The following is a 15,120-nucleotide window of genomic DNA, read 5'->3' as shown; positions in this document are numbered from 1 at the left end:
GTCTTCTTTCCAAAATGGGGTCACTTGTGGGGTAGTTATACTGCCCTGGCATTTTAGGGGCCCGAATGCGTGAGAAGTAGTTTGAAATCAAAATCTGTAAAAAATCGCCGCTGAAATCCGAAAGGTGCTCTTTGGAATGTGGGCCCTTTTGCCCTCCTAGGCTGCAAAAAAGTGTCACACATCTGGTATTGCCGTACTCAGGAGAAGTTGGGCAATGTGTTTTGGGGTGTCATTTTACATATACCCATGCTGGGTGAGATAAATATCTTGGTCAAATGCCAACTTTGTATAAAAAAATGGAAAAAGTTGTCTTTTGCCAAAATATTTCTCTCACCCAGCATGGGTATATGTAAAAAGACACCCCAAAACACATTGCCCAACTTCTCCTGAGTACGGTGAAACCAGATGTGTGACACTTTTTTGCAGCGTAGGTGGGCAAAGGGGCCCACATTCCAAAGAGCACCTTTCGGATTTCACCGGCCATTTTTTACAGATTTCGATTTCAAACCACTTCTCACGCATTCAGCCCCTTAAAATGCCAGGGCAGTATAACTACCCCACAAGGGACCCCATTTTGGAAAGAAGAGACCCCAAGGTTTTTCGTGATCGGCATAGTGAGTTCATGGATGTTTTTATTTTTTGTCACAAGTTAGTGGAATATGAGACTTTGTAAGAAAAAATAAATAAAAGAATCATCATTTTCCGCTAACTTGTGACAAAAAATAAAAAAATTCTAGGAACTCGCCATGCCCCTCACGGAATACCTTGGGGTGTCTTCTTTCCAAAATGGGGTCACTTGTGGGGTAGTTATACTGCCCTGGCATTCTAGGGGCCCTAATGTGTGGTAAATAGGTAAATGACCTGTGAAATCCTAAAGGTGCTCTTTGGAATGTGGGCCCCTTTGCCCACCTAGGCTGCAAAAAAGTGTCACACATGTGGTATCTCCATATTCAGGAGAAGTTGGGCGATGTGTTTTGGGGTGTCTTTTTACATATACTCATGCTGGGTGAGAGAAATATCTCGGCAAAAGACAACTTTTCCCATTTTTTATACAAAGTTGGCATTTGACCACCCAAATGCTCACCCAGCATGGGTATATGTAAAAAGACACCCCAAAACACATTGCCCAACTTCTCCTGAGTACGGCGATACCAGATGTGTGACACTTTTTTGCAGCCTAGATGCGCAAAGGGGCCCACATTCTTTTTATGAGGGCATTTTTAGACATTTGGATCCCAGACTTCTTCTCATGCTTTAGGGTCCCTAAAATGCCAGGGCAGTATAAATACCCCACATGTGACCCCATTTTGGAAAGAAGACACCCCAAGGTATTCAATGAGGGGCATGGCGAGTTCATAGAATTTTTTTTTTTTGGCACAAGTTAGCGAAAAAAATTATTTATTTTTTTTCTCACAAAGTCTCCCTTTCCTCTAACTTGGGACAAAAATTTCAATCTTTCATGGACTCAATATGCCCCTCACGGAATACCTTGGGGTGTCTTATTTCCGAAATGGGGTCACATGTGGGGTATTTATACTGCCCTGGCATTCTAGGGGCCCTAAAGCATGAGAAGAAGTCTGGAATATAAATGTCAAAAAAATTTTACGCATTTGGATTCCGTGAGGGGTATGGTGAGTTCATGTGAGATTTTATTTTTTGACACAAGTTAGTGGAATATGAGACTTTGTAATAAAAAAATAATAATTTCCGCTAACTTGGGCCAAAAAAATGTCTGAATGGAGCCTTACAGGAGGGTGATCAATGACAGGGGGGTGATCAGGGAGTCTATATGGGGTGATCACCCCCCTGTCATTGATCACCCCCCAATAAGGCTCCATTAAGATGTCCGTATGTGTTTTGCGGATCCGATCCATGTATCCGCAAAAAACATACGGACATCTGAATGCAGCCTTACAGGGGGGTGATCAATGACAGGGGGGTGATCAGGGAGTCTATATGGGGTGATCACCCCCCTGTCATTGATCACCCCCGTATAAGGCTCCATTCATATGTCCGTATGTGTTTTGCGGATCCGATCCATGTATCCGTGGATCCGTAAAAAAAACATACGGACATCTGAATGCAGCCTTACAGGGGGGTGATCAATGACAGGGGGGTGATCAGGGAGTCTATATGGGGTGATCACCCCCCTGTAAGGCTCCATTCAGACGTCTGTATGTGTTTTGCGGATCCGATCCATGTATCCGTGGATCCGTAAAAAAACATACGGACATCTGAATGCAGCCTTACAGGGGGGTGATCAATGACAGGGGGGTGATCAATGACAGGGGGGTGATCAGGGAGTCTATATGAGGTGATCACCCCCTGTCATTGATCACCCCCCTGTAAGGCTCCATTCAGACGTCCGTATGTGTTTTGAGGATCTGATCCATGTATCAGTGGATCCGTAAAAATCATACGGACGTCTGAATGGAGCCTTACAGGGGGGTGATCAATGACAGGGGGGTGATCAATCACAGGGGGGTGATCAGGGGTTAATAAGGGGTTAATAAGTGACAGGGGGGGTGTAGTGTAGTGTGGTGCTTGGTGCTACTTATCGATCCAAACAAAAGGGACCACCAGAGGACCAGGTAGCAGGTATATTAGACGCTGTTATCAAAACAGCGTCTAATATACCTGTTAGGGGTTAAAAAAATCGCATCTCCAGCCTGCCAGCGAACAATCGCCGCTGGCAGGCTGGAGATCCACTCGCTTACCTTCCGATCCTTTGAACGCGCGCGCCTGTGTGCGCGCGTTCACAGGAAATCTCGCGTCTCGCGAGATGACGCATATATGCGTGACTGTGCGCAGGGCTGCCGCCTCTGGAACGTTAGGCGGTTAAACCCTGAATATTATTGCAGTATTTCAAGCTTGTATCTCACACTGACAGATGCAGCCAAGGCCGCAAATTTTGTATTTGTCCCAAAATGGGGTTTTTATTAATAACAGAATAGAACAGCAGTATCTAACGCGTGTATCTCACACTGACAGATGCAGCAAAGGCTGCAAATGTAGATTTTTGCCCAAAATGGGTGTTTTTTTTAAACCCAGAATAATTCTGCAGTATTTCAAGCTTGTATCTTACACTGACAGATGCAACCAAGGCTGCAAGTTTAGTTTTTTGACCAAAATGGGTGTTTTTTAATAACAGAATATAACAGCAGTATCCAACGTGTATATCTCACACTGACAGATGCCGCAAAGGCTCTAAATTTCGTTTTTTGCCCAAAATGGGTGTTTTTTTAAACCTAGAATATTATTGCAGTATTTATAGCTTGTTTGTCACACTAACAAATGCAGCATAGGCCCCAGATGTAGGGTATTTCCAAAAATTGGTGTTTAACACCTGAAAATTATTGAAGTATTGCAAGCTTGTATTTCACACTTCTACATGCTGCAAAGGCGCCAGATGTAGTATATTGCCAAAAATATGTGTTTTTTCAAACCCAGATTATTATTGCAGTATTTCAAACTTGTTTTTCACACTGGAAAATGCAGAATAGTCCCCAGATGTAGGGTATCACCAAAAATTGGTGTTTTATTAAACCCTGAATATTATTGCAGTATTTCTAGCTTGTATCTCACACTGATAGATGCAGTCAAGGCGGCAAATTTAGTATTTGGCCCAAAATGGGTGTTTTTTTTAATAACAGAATAGAACACCAGTATCTAACGTGTGTATCTCACACTGACAGATGCAGTATATGCAGCAAATTTAGTTTTTTGACCAAAATTATTATTTTTTTTAAACCCAGAATATTATTGCAGTATTTCTAGCTTGTATCTCACACTGACAGATGCAGCAAAGGCTGCAAATTACCGTATTTTTTGCTTTATAAGACGCACCCGATGATAAGACGCACCCCAGATTTTAGAGTAGAAAAATAAGAAAAAATATTTTTCATCAGACCTCATATCAGCCCACGCAGAGCCTTATAACACCTCAGATTAGCCCATCAGTACCCCCAATCAGACCTCAGATTAGCCCATCAGTACCCCCAATCAGACCTCAGATTAGCCCATCAGTACCCCCAGACCTCAAATTAGCCCATAAGTACCCCCAGACCTCAAATTAGCCCATCAGTACCCCCAGACCTCAGATTAGCCCATCAGTACCCCCAGACCCCAGATTAGCCCATCAGCACCCCCAGACCCCAGATTAGCCCATCAGCACCCCCAGACCTCAGATTAGCCCATCAGCACCCCCAGACCTCAGATTAGCCCATCAGCACCCCCAGACCTCAGATTAGGCCATCAGTACCCCCAGACCTCAGATTAGCCCATCAGTACCCCCAGACCTCAGATTAGCCCATCAGTACCCCCAGACCTCAGATTAGCCCATCAGTACCCCCAGACCTCAGATTAGCCCATCAGTACCCCCAGACCTCAGATTAGCCCATCAGTACCCCCAGACCTCAAATTAGCCCATCAGTACCCCCAGACCTCAAATTAGCCCATCAGTACCCCCAGACCTCAGATTAGCCCATCAGTACCCCCAGACCCCAGATTAGCCCATCAGCACCCCCAGACTCCAGATTAGCCCATCAGCACCCCCAGACCTCAGATTAGCCCATCAGCACCCCCAGACCTCAGATTAGCCCATCAGCACCCCCAGACCTCAGATTAGGCCATCAGTACCCCCAGACCTCAGATTAGCCCATCAGTACCCCCAGACCTCAGATTAGCCCATCCGTACCCTCAGACCTCAGATTAGCCCATCAGTACCCCCAGACCTCAGATTAGCCCATCAGTACCCCCAGACCTCAGATTAGCCCATCAGTACCCCCAGACCTCAGATTAGCCCATCAGTACCCCCAGACCTCAGATTAGCCCATCAGTACCCCCAGACCTCAGATTAGCCCATCAGTACATGACTGCATGCAGCGCCAGGTAATAGTGCGCGCACTACGTCCTGACGCTGTACGGGGTCAGGACAGTACAGCGCCGGCCAGAAAGATGGGAGCCCTAAATGGGTATTTATTTTAAACCCAGAATATTATTGCAGCATTTCAAGCTTGTATCTCACACTGACAGATGCAGCCAAGGCCCCAGATGTAGGGTATTTCCAAAAATTGGTGTTTTTTTAACCCCTGAAAATTATTGAAGTATTGCAAGCTTGTATTTCACTTATACATGCTGCAAAGGCACCAGATGTAATATATTGCAAAAATGGGTGTTTTTTCAAGCCCAGATTATTATTGCAGTATTTCAAACTTGTTTTTCACACAAAAAAATGCAGAATAGTCCCCAGATGTAGGGTATTGCCAAAAATGGGTGTTTTTTAACCGCCTCCCGACCGCCTAACGCAGGGATGCATCCTGCGGGGTTATTCCTCCTTCTTGCATTGGCGCGTCATCTCGCGAGACGCAAGATTTCCTGTGAACGCGCGCACGCAGGAGCGCGCGTTCACAGGAGCGCGCGTTCACAGGAGCGCGCGTTCACAGGATTGGAAGGTAAAATTAGCTGATCTACAGCCTGCCAGCGGCGATCATTCTCTGGCAGGCTGTAGATGCAATTTTTTTAACCCCTGAAAGATATATCAGACGCTGTTTTGTTAACAGCGTCTGATATACCTGCTACCTGGTCCTCTGGTGGTCCCTTTTGCTTGGATTGACCACCAGAGGACACAGGCAGCTCTGTAAGTAGCACCAAGCACCACACTACACTACACCCCCCCTGTCACTTATTAACCCCTTATTAACCCCTGATCACCCCATATAGATGCCCTGATCACCCCCTGTCATTGATCACCCCCCTGTAAGGCTCCATTCAGACGTCCTTATGTGTTTCGCGGATCCGCAAAACACTGACACCGGCAATGTGCGGACAAGAAAATGCCTTTTCTTGTCCGCAATTGCGGACAAGAATAGGACATGTTTGATAGGCTCTACAAAAAATGCAGTGTTCGCCCGATCAGGCCTGATCTTGTGCGCACACTTGCGTTCAGTCCGCCCCACCGCAGTGACAGAATATTTTTTTTTTCTGATCACTGCCAAAATTCAGTAAAATCGCTGCGGCGCTATAAAGATCACTTTTGAGGGGCATAGCGAGTTTACCTTGTAAAAATACACCCCAAAACACATTGCCCTACTTCATGTGTGACACTACCACATGTGTGACACTTTTTTGCAGCCTAGGTGCGCAAAGGGGCCCAAATTCCAATGAGTACTTTTAGGATTTCACAGGGCATTTTTACGCATTTGGATTCCAAACTACTTCTCACACTTTAGGGCCCCTAAAATGACAGGGCAGTATAAATACCCCACAAGTGACCCCATTTTAGAAAGAAGACACCCCAAGGTATTCCGTGAGGGGTATGGTGAGTACATGTAAAATTAAATTTTTTGTCACAAGTTAGTGGAATATGAGACTTTGTAAGAAAAAATACATAAAAATAATAATAATCAATTTCCGCTAACTTGTGACAAAAAATAAAAACTGCCATGAACTCACTATGCCCATCAGCGAATACCTTAGGGTGTCTACTTTCCGAAATGGGGTCATTTGTGGGGTGTTTCTACTGTCTGGGCAATGTAGAACCTCAGGAAACATGACAGGTGCTCAGAAAGTCAAAGTGCGTAAATTCACATTTTTGCACCATAGTTTGTAAACGCTATAACTTTTACCCAAACCAATAAATATACACTTATTGCAATTTTTTTCATCAAATACATGTAGAACAATAAATTTAGAGAGAAATTTATATAGAAATGTAGTTTTATTTGAAAAATTTTACAACAGAAAGTGAAAAATGTCATTTTTTTGCAAAAATTTCGGTCAATTTTGATTAATATCAAAAAAAGTAAAAATGTCAGCAGCAATGAAATACCACCAAATGAAAGCTCTATTAGTGAGACGAAAAGGAGGTAAAATTCATTTGGGTGGTAAGTTGTATGACCGAGCAATAAACCGTGAAAGTAGTGTAGTGCAGAATTGTAAAAAGTGGTCTGGTCATTAAGCGGGTTTAAGCTAGGGGAGCTGAGGTGGTTAAACCCAGAAAATAATTGCAGTATTTCAAGCTTCTATCTCACGTTGACAGATGCAGCAAAGGCTGCAAATTAAGTATTTGTCCCAAAATGGGTGTTTTTTTAATAACAGAATAGAAGAGCAGTATCTAACGTGTGTATCTCACACTGACAGATGCAGCAAAGGCTGCAAATGTTGTTTTTTGCCCAAAATGGGTGTTTTTTTTAAACCTAGAATATTATTGCAGTATTTCAAGCTTGTATCTCACACTGACAGATGCAGCCAAGGCCGCAAATTTCGTTTTTTGACCAAATGGGTGCTTTTTTAATAACAGAATAGAACACTAGTATCTAACGCGTGCATCTTACACTCACAGATGCAGCAAAGGCTGCAAATTTAATTTTTCGCCCAAAATTGGTGTGTTTTTTAAACCCAGAATATTATTGCAGTATTTCTAGCTTCTATGTCACAATAACAAATGCAGCATATACCCCAGATGTAGGGTTGTCACGAGGGTGTCAAGAGCCACGTCTGCCTCCGTTATACCCGGGGTCAGGAAGTCGCAGCGGGTGGCTGCGCGTTCTATGTATAAAGACAGTGCTGTTTCGTAATGGTAGCTTTCTGGGTTTGCCTTGCAACCCTTTTTGGCTCACTCAGGGATCCGTAGCTTCTTCTCCTCAGCTGTTTCTTGTCCAGTACTTCTAACCTCTTTATATTCCCCTCTCTCACTTCTCTGGTTGCTGGAGCTGTGTAGCTGTGTTCCCTGGTTGTTGTTCCAGAACGTTACTCTCCGGATCCCTGTTGGGCCTTGGTGGTCTGCTGTTGTCGCCCACCTGGGATTATATGTTTGTCTGTATTGTCTGTCCTCTCCTTGGTGTTTTCCTCTTAGTGTCAGTGGTGCGGACTAGTGATCCCACCGCCCCGTTCACTACATAGGGCTCATCTTAGGGAAAGCCAGGGTTTAGGCACGTAATCGGCGTATGGGTGAGGAACCCATCTAGGGACGTCAGGGCAGTCGGGTGCCAGCCTCAAGGTGAGTCAGGGGTCACCACCTTTCCCTCTCCCTTGGACAGGGCCTTCCCATTTCCCTCCCTTTGCGTGACGCCGGTCATTACATTACATCTGGCCCTTATTTTGTGTAGGTAAAAAAAAAAAAAAAAAAATTAATTTCTTTCTACCTACTTAGAATCCAGTATGGATCCAATTGCTGCTTTGTCAAAGCAACTTCATGGCCTGTCTTTGGAGGTGGCAGGATTGAAGGCGTCGGTCCTCCAGCAACAGCAGCAATTGCAACAGACCGCAAGCCCAGCGGTTGCTACAGGTAACCAGGTTGTTGCGGAACCCAAGGTTGCTCTTCCTGACAGATTTTCTGGGGGAAGGGACAAATTTGTGACGTTCCGTGAGGCCTGTAAATTATATTTTAAGCTGCGCCCTTACTCCTCTAGTAATGAAGAACAGCGGGTGGGGGTTGTTATTTCCCTGCTGCAGGGGGACCCACAATCCTGGGCGTTCTCTTTACCCACTGATTCCCAGGCTCTCTGGTCAGTGGATGAATTTTTTGGGGCCTTGGGTCTCATATATGACGACCCTGACGAGTCGCACTAGCTGAATCAAAATTACGGAGACTCCTACAGGGAGAGCGGCCAGTAGAGGAGTATTGCTCAGAGTTCCGTAGGTGGGCTACGGATAACCAGTGGAACGACCCGGCTCTCAGGAGTCAGTTCTGCTCTGGGTTATCCAAAAGGATTAAGGATGCGCTTGCGCTGTATAAGACTCCCTTTTCCCTTGATGCGGTGATGTCCCTTTCTATCAGAATAGATAGACGTCTTAGGGACAGATTGAAAAATCCGGAGCAATTGGTAACCCCTCCCAAGCAGCAGTTAGTCTGTACGGACTTAGACGAGCCTATGCAGCTAGGAGGAACTACTCGTCAGGTCCATCCTCCTGAGGCTCGCCGTAGGCATGGGGTTTGTTTTTTCTGTGGGGGGAGGGGTCATTTTATTAATGTCTGTCCTTCCTTCATCAAAAACAAAAGACCGTCGGAAAACTACTAACCCCAGGCTGTGTGGAGGATGTCAGCCGGGGGGTATACGTTTCCTCCATACGAACATCGCAATTTGTGTTGCCAGCAGTTGTTGTTTTTGGCGTTAAGACGGAGACTATTTCTTTTTTTCTAGACAGTGGAGCAGGAGTAAATTTGATAGATGCCCATTTTGCCCACACTATGGGTTTGTCTCTCTGTACGCTACAGAGACCTATTCCCATATTCGCTATTGATTCTGCTCCTCTGTCTCAGAGAAACCTCACTCACATTGTCCATAACTTACACGTTCGGGTAGGGGACCACCATAACGAGTTGCTTTCATGTTATGTTCTGGAGGGGCTTCCCACTCCGGTGGTGTTGGGTCTTCCCTGGTTGGTAGCGCACAATCCAGTGGTGGATTGGCAGGCCAGGGAGATATTGGAGTGGAGTGAGCAGTGCAGAGAAAATTGCTTAAATAGCAATTGCTTAGTCGCCTCCATAGCTACCCTACCTACATTTGTTTCGGACTTTGAGGACGTTTTTTCTGAAAAGGGTTGTCAGAAGTTACCACCTCACTGTCCTTGTGATTGCCCGGTTAACCAGATACCCGGTGCAAAATTACCCAAGACCAGGTTATATAATCTTTCGGGTCCAGAGAGACAAGCCATGAAAGATTATATCTCCGAGAGCTTGGCTAAGGGACACATCAGACCCTCTTCTTCACCCGTGGCTGCAGGGTTTTTCTTCGATGGGGGCCTACGTCCTTGCCTAGATTTTCGTGAATTAAATCGGATAACCATCCGAGACCCATACCCTCTTCCTCTCATTCCTGACCTGTTTAATCAGATTGCGGGTGCTAGGTGGTTCTCCAAACTTGATCTTAGGGGGGCCTACAATCTGATTCGTATCAAGGAAGGGGATGAGTGGAAGACAGCTTTTAACACCCCTGAGGCGCATTATGAAAATCTAGTCATGCCTTTCGGTCTGACCAATGCTCCTGCTGTCTTCCAACATTTCGTTAATGACATTTTTAGTCATCTTATCGGCAGGTTTGTGGTGATATACCGAGATGATATTTTAATTTATTCGTCGGATCTGAAAACACATGAGGTGCATGTCAGACAGGTACTGCAGGTCCTACGAACGAATAAATTATATGCTAAAATTGAAAAGTGTGTTTTCGCCGTTCAGGAAATACAGTTCCTAGTTTATTTATTATCTGCTTCAGGTTTCCGTATGGATCCTAGGAAGGTCCAGGCAATTTTAGATTGGGATCTTCCTGAGAACCTCAAAGCACTGCAACGGTTCTTGGGCTTCGCAAATTTCTATAGAAAATTCATTAACAATTATTCAGTGATTGTAAAACCCCTTACTGACATGACTAGGAAGGGGACTGATTTTTCTAAATGGTCTGACGCCGCTAAAATTGCTTTTTCCTCTCTAAAAGAGGTTTACCTCGACACCTGTACTAATCCAGCCTGATGTCTCCCAGCCTTTTATTGTTGAAGTAGATGCGTCAGAGGTGGGAGTGGGGGCTGTGCTGTCTCAGGGTCTGTCTCCTGGCAAATGGCGTCCTTGTGCTTTCTTTTCTAAAAAACTATCTGCAGCAGAGAAGAACTATGATATTGGCAATAGGGAACTATTAGCTATTAAACTAGCGTTTGAAGAATGGCGTCACTTTTTAGTACCTCGAATCAGCTAAGTGTCTCACCCCTAGACAAGCTAGGTGGTCGCTATTTTTTACCAGGTTTAACTTTGTTATTACCTATCGTCCTGGGGCAAAAAATACCAAGGCAGATGCATTATCTCGTTGTTTCCCTGGAGGGGGTAATGTGAGTGATCTGGTACCCATTCTACAAAGAGGAGTGGTTGTCTCTGCGGTACACTCTGTTCTGGAGGGGAAGGTTTTAGAGGCCCAGGGGGATGCCCCAGTCTCTTGCCCCTCAGAGAAATTGTTTGTACCGTTGAACCTGCGTCTCGAATTATTAAAGGAACATCATAATTCGGCACTTGCTGGGCACCCAGGTAGTAAAGCAACCTTGGAGCTATTGTCTCATCGTTTTTGGTGGCCAAGGTTGCATCAGGATGTAATGGATTTTGTGTCTTCTTGTTCTACTTGTGCGCGCACGAAAGTCTCTCATACACGTCCTGCAGGGTCTTTATTGCCACTTGTCATTCCCAATAGGCCATGGACACATCTGTCAATGGATTTTATCACTGACTTACCTTTGTCTGCGGGTAAAACAGTTATCTTGGTAGTAGTGGACAGGTTTAGCAAAATGGTACACTTTATTGCGTTACCTGCACTACCTAATGCTAAGACTCTTGCTCAGGTATTCATCAGTGAAATCGTGAAGCTTCACAGGGTCCCTTCCGATGTGGTTCGGAAGGGGGAACCCAGTTTATTTCTAAATTTTGGAAAGCTTTTTGTTCCCGTTTGGGGGTACACTTGTCCTTTTCCTCAGCTTTCCATCCTCAGTCGAATGGACAGACTGAGCGTACCAACCAAAACCTTGAGACATATCTAAGATGTTTTGTGTCTGAAAACCAAAAGGTGTGGTCATCATATTTACCGATAGCCGAGTTTGCCATAAATAATCGCCGTCAGGAATCTACTGGCAAGTCACCATTTCTTGGTGCATATGGTTTTCATCCCCAATTCTGTACTTTCAAAGAGGGGGGGTCTTCTGGGGTTCCCGAAGAGGAACGGTTTTCGTCGTCTCTTTCATCTGTATGGCAGAAAGTGCAAGCTAATTTGAAAAATATGGGAGGTAAATATAAATGCATTGCTGATAAAAAAAACGGTCGCCAGGTCCGGACCTAGGAGTGAATGACTATGTGTGGTTATCTACTAGGAATGTTAAGTTAAAGGTTCCCTCTTGGAAACTGGGTCCTAGGTTTATTGGTCCTTACAAAATAGTAGCCATCATTAACCTGGGTCCTAGGTTTATTGGTCCTTACAAAATAGTAGCCATCATTTACCCCGTGGCTTTTCGCCTGGAGCAACCTCAGACTTTTAAAATTCATAACTAGGGATGAGCGAACCTGAACTGTATAGTTCGGGTTCGTACCGAATTTTGGGGTGTCCGTGACACGGACCCGAACATTTTCGTAAAAGTCCGGGTTCGGTGTTCGGCGCTTTCTTGGCGCTTTTTGAAAGGCTGCAAAGCAGCCAATCAACAAGCGTCATACTACTTGGCCCAAGAGGCCATCACAGCCATGCCTACTATTGGCATGGCTGTGATTGGCCAGTGCACCATGTGACCCAGCCTCTATTTAAGCTGGAGTCACGTAGCGCCGCACGTCACTCTGCTATGATCAGTATAGGGAGAGGTTGCAGCTGCGACGTTAGGGCGAGATTAGGCAGATTAACTCCTCCAAAAGACTTCATTCTGTGATCGATCTGCAGCTGTGGATCATTGAAGTGCTATTATTGACTTGCTCACTTTTTTGAGGCTGCCCAGAGCGTTTTTAGATCACTTTTTTTCTGGGGTGATCGGCGGCCATTTTGTGACTTGTGGTGAGCCAGCACGAGCTATCACCAAGTGTATTTAACCATCGATAGTGTGGTTATTTTGTGCTATATCCTACATCAGCTGCAGGCTGAGCCTGTGTCACCGAAGTGCATTTAACCATCAACAGTCTGGTTATTTTTTGGCCATATACTACATCAGCTGCAGGCTGAGCCTGTTTCACCCAAGTGCATTTAACCATCAACAGTCTGATTATTTTTTGGCCATATACTAAATCAGCTGCAGGCTGAGCCTGTGTCACCGAAGTGCATTTAACTATCAACAGTCTGGTTATTTTTTGGCCATATATTACATCAGGGGCAAGTTGAGCCTGTCACCCAGCACCTAAAAAATAGACCTGACATTTCTATTCAACCAAATCTGCACAGTTTTAGCTGGTCAAGTTATTTGTAGTGACCGTCAAAGCAGACTTTTTGTTCTGGGTTGAAAAAGCATTCCCAAATTTGCCATTCTGAAAATACCTAGTTTGTGGTATTTCAGGCCTGCTTGAAATCTATCCCAAAAAGAAAATCTTACATTGAAGTTATTGATAGTATCATTCAGAAAAACCTAAGACACACGCTAGCGTGCTGATAGAAGTGTCATTCTGTGATTAAACCTATAACTGTCACACAGCGCAAAAAAAAACAGGTCTCACATCTCTATTCAACCAAATCTGCACAGTTTTAGCTGGTCAAGTTATTTGTAGTGACCGTCAAAGCAGACCTTTTGTTCTGGGTTGAAAAAGCATTCCCAAATTTGCCATTCTGAAAATAACTAGTTTGTGGTATTTCAGGCCTACTTGAAATCTATCCCAAAAAGAAAATCTTACATTGAAGTTATTGATAGTATCATTCAGAAAAACCTAAGACACACGCTAGCGTGCTGATAGAAGTGTCATTCTGTGATTAAACCTATAACTGTCACACAGCGCAAAAAAAAACAGGTCTCACATCTCTATTCAACCAAATCTGCACAGTTTTAGCTGGTCAAGTTATTTGTAGTGACCGTCAAAGCAGACTTTTTGTTCTGGGTTGAAAAAGCATTCCCAAATTTGCCATTCTGAAAATAACTAGTTTGTGGTATTTCAGGCCTACTTGAAATCTATCCCAAAAAGAAAATCTTACATTGAAGTTATTGATAGTATCATTCAGAAAAACCTAAGACACACGCTAGCGTGCTGATAGAAGTGTCATTCTGTGATTAAACCTATAACTGTCTCACAGCGCAAAAAAAAACAGGTCTCACATCTCTATTCAACCAAATCTGCACAGTTTTAGCTGGTCAAGTTTTTTGTAGTGACCGTCAAAGCAGACTTTTTGTTCTGGGTTGAAAAAGCATTCCCAAATTTGCCATTCTGAAAATAACTAGTTTGTGGTATTTCAGGCCTACTTGAAATCTATCCCAAAAAGAAAATCTTACATTGAAGTTATTGATAGTATCATTCAGAAAAACCTAAGACACACGCTAGCGTGCTGATAGAAGTGTCATTCTGTGATTAAACCTATAACTGTCACACAGCGCAAAAAAAAAACAGGTCTCACATCTCTATTCAACCAAATCTGCACAGTTTTAGCTGGTCAAGTTATTTGTAGTGACCGTCAAAGCAGACTTTTTGTTCTGGGTTGAAAAAGCATTCCCAAGTTTGCCATTCTGAAAATAACTAGTTTGTGGTATTTCAGGCCTACTTGAAATCTATCCCAAAAAGAAAATCTTACATTGAAGTTATTGATAGTATCATTCAGAAAAACCTAAGACACACGCTAGCGTGCTGATAGAAGTGTCATTCTGTGATTAAACCTATAACTGTCACACAGCGCAAAAAAAAACAGGTCTCACATCTCTATTCAACCAAATCTGCACAGTTTTAGCTGGTCAAGTTATTTGTAGTGACCGTCAAAGCAGACTTTTTGTTCTGGGTTGAAAAAGCATTCCCAAATTTGCCATTCTGAAAATAACTAGTTTGTGGAATTTCAGGCCTACTTGAAATCTATCCCAAAAAGAAAATCTTACATTGAAGTTATTGATAGTATCATTCAGAAAAACCTAAGACACACGCTAGCGTGCTGATAGAAGTGTCATTCTGTGATTAAACCTATAACTGTCACACAGCGCAAAAAAAAAAACAGGTCTCACATCTCTATTCAACCAAATCTGCACAGTTTTAGCTGGTCAAGTTATTTGTAGCGACCGTCAAAGCAGACTTTTTGTTCTGGGTTGAAAAAGCATTCCCAAATTTGCCATTCTCAAAATTGTGGTGAACGGGAACAATGAGGAAAACATCTAATAAGGGACGCGGACGCGGACGTGGACATGGTCGTGGTGGTGTTAGTGGACCCTCTGGTGCTGGGAGAGGACGTGGCCGTTCTGCCACAGCCACACGTCCTAGTGAACCAACTACCTCAGGTCCCAGTAGCCAGCAGAATTTACAGCGATATTTGGTGGGGCCCAATGCCGTTCTAAGGATGGTAAGGCCTGAGCAGGTACAGGCATTAGTCAATTGGGTGGCCGACAGTGGATCCAGCACGTTCACATTATCTCCCACCCAGTCTTCTGCAGAAAGCGCACAGATGGCGCATGAAAACCAAGCCCATCGGTCTGTCACATCACCCCCATGCA

This window comes from Bufo bufo, chromosome 4 (assembly GCF_905171765.1).
Source record: "Bufo bufo chromosome 4, aBufBuf1.1, whole genome shotgun sequence".
In the NCBI taxonomy this organism is placed as follows: domain Eukaryota; kingdom Metazoa; phylum Chordata; class Amphibia; order Anura; family Bufonidae; genus Bufo; species Bufo bufo.
The sequence above is the reverse complement of the archived record's forward strand: the minus strand, read 5'-3'. Positions refer to the sequence as shown.